A 2,087-nucleotide genomic window follows, 5' to 3' on the forward strand; every position below is an offset into this window, starting at 1 on the left:
GCCACATGACTAGGGAATAAAGAAACAGTTTAAGCATCCTGGGAGTTTTCAATTTTTCTAGGGTGAAAGGGCAGACAAAATCTCATCATGCTTCAAGTCTCCTGCCACCACTATATTCATTAGTTCTTTGTGGATTCTACAGTTTCCTTACACTTAAAAGTCGGGCTTTTCCAAATATATGTTCACTATGTGCAATGAATGGAATAAAAGAAAATTGAATCCTTTGCTTGAAAATTTCCTTTTATTGGTAATAAGAATGACACTGCTTGGCTGGGTACGTACTGGTTGAAAACATTTTGCCTCAGATTTGCTGTAAAGATTTCAACACCAACTGCATAATCTATCAGAGATGGGAAATATAAGGAAGCTCTGCAAATCAGCCAGCATTTGAGAGTTGGAAAGAACTTTGATTAAACAAAGAGAATGCTGCAATGTATCCTGAGTCTTCAACTGTAATGCTATTGTCCATTTTGTTTTGTTTTGTTTTTTAGATGCATCAGTATGGCCCTGATCTTTGTCTTCAGATGCTTCCTTTCCAGCTAAGTTGTTCTGACCATGACCTTGGAAAGATATCCATAGCTATGACTAATTGTTTTCATTTCATATTGATTGTCAGAGCTTCTGACAAAATTCTCAGAAATAGAAAGTGAAATAGCCATGCATGCAAGGTTTCCACAGGGCTTGAAAGCAAGACTCCATGATCACTTGATTTTCCAGTCAACTATAAGGACTCAGTGGAGGAAATATATTGTGTGAATTGCATAAGAATAACAACAATAAAATTTTTCTGTCGGATTAAGAATTTTCTTGGTCAGGGTCAAAGGTAAACAAGTGTCCAGACTTGTGTCTGTGCCTGAGCCTTGGCCCTGGCCTCAGCCCTGGCTCCGAAGAGAGGAGACCTGGGCATGATGGCAGCCTCTGTCTTTTGCTGCCTTTGCTGCTGTGATGACTCCTAGTCCAGCCACATCTAGCTGAAGAAGATGCAGGCCATGCAACTGGACATGCAGCACACGGGAACAGATGTCATTGTCAAAAATGGAAGAAGAATATGTGGAACAAGAGGTTGCTTAGCCAATGCACCTTTGCATCAGAACAAAAGCTACTTGAAATACAATCCAAATCCACAGGGAACTGGGGCATTGCAGAGGCAACTCAGAAAGTTAATTTGAATCTGATTCCTCTTGGCTGAGATGTTCATAGCCTTGTGATGAGGAATGATGGAGCTCTCTACCACAGCAATGAGGAAACGAATAGGCTGCCAGCAAATAATCTTCCACAGGAGGGAGATGTAGTGGGTATTACGTATGACCATGTAGAATTAAATGTTTATTTGGATGGAAAAAATATGCACTGTTCAGCATCAAGTATAGAAGGGACAGTGTATCCTGTTGTATATGTTGATGACAGTGAAATTTTGGATTGACAGTTCAGTGACTTTTATCATATTCCTCCAACTGCTTTTGAAAAAATATTATTTGAACAGCAGATCTTCTGAATATACTTAAACTGAAAACTTCTACTCCTACACTCATCTCAAAAAAAAGCATTTACTACCATCTTAATAAAGCCTCACTTGATCCATAGGAAGTATATTCTCTGTTTTTAATAAATGTTTGGAATTTATCTAAGGATGCAATAGGTTAAACACAACAGAAGGATTGTGATTTAAACAGCAGGTTGTGTTTTGTAATGTGAAAAATCTGCATTTTGGACAGTTTGATTCTCATATTTTTAAATGAAAATTCGCAAAAAGTATTAAATAGAAATTTGGATACTCGTGACGTAAATTTATTTCTTACATGAAACACTTGATTTAAGTTATAGGGATAAAGTCAGTTGTGATTTTATTAATTCTGAAGTTTTTATGCTGTTAAGAGAAGCACTGTCTTAAGAGTCCACAGTCCCATTAACTTCTTTTATACTGTCCTTTTTGTGTATAGAATGAAGAGTGACAACTATTAAGAGTAAAACTGACAGCTCATTTTTTCTAGCATGTCTCTTCAGTATAAATGTTGCTCTTTTTAATGAATGTTAAATGTATGTTTAATTTGTATATTTCACTGCTTTGTATTTACTTTGTTTAAGGA

At 36.7% G+C, this 2,087-nt stretch overlaps 1 pseudogene; it reads left to right on the forward strand.

Annotated features, from left to right (window-relative positions):
- The first annotated feature begins 908 nt into the window (after positions 1-908).
- On the forward strand, positions 909-1,495 carry LOC123234939 (annotated as a pseudogene).
- Positions 1,496-2,087: the final 592 nt, after the last annotated feature.

This window comes from Gracilinanus agilis, chromosome 2 (assembly GCF_016433145.1).
Source record: "Gracilinanus agilis isolate LMUSP501 chromosome 2, AgileGrace, whole genome shotgun sequence".
In the NCBI taxonomy this organism is placed as follows: Eukaryota; Metazoa; Chordata; class Mammalia; order Didelphimorphia; family Didelphidae; genus Gracilinanus; species Gracilinanus agilis.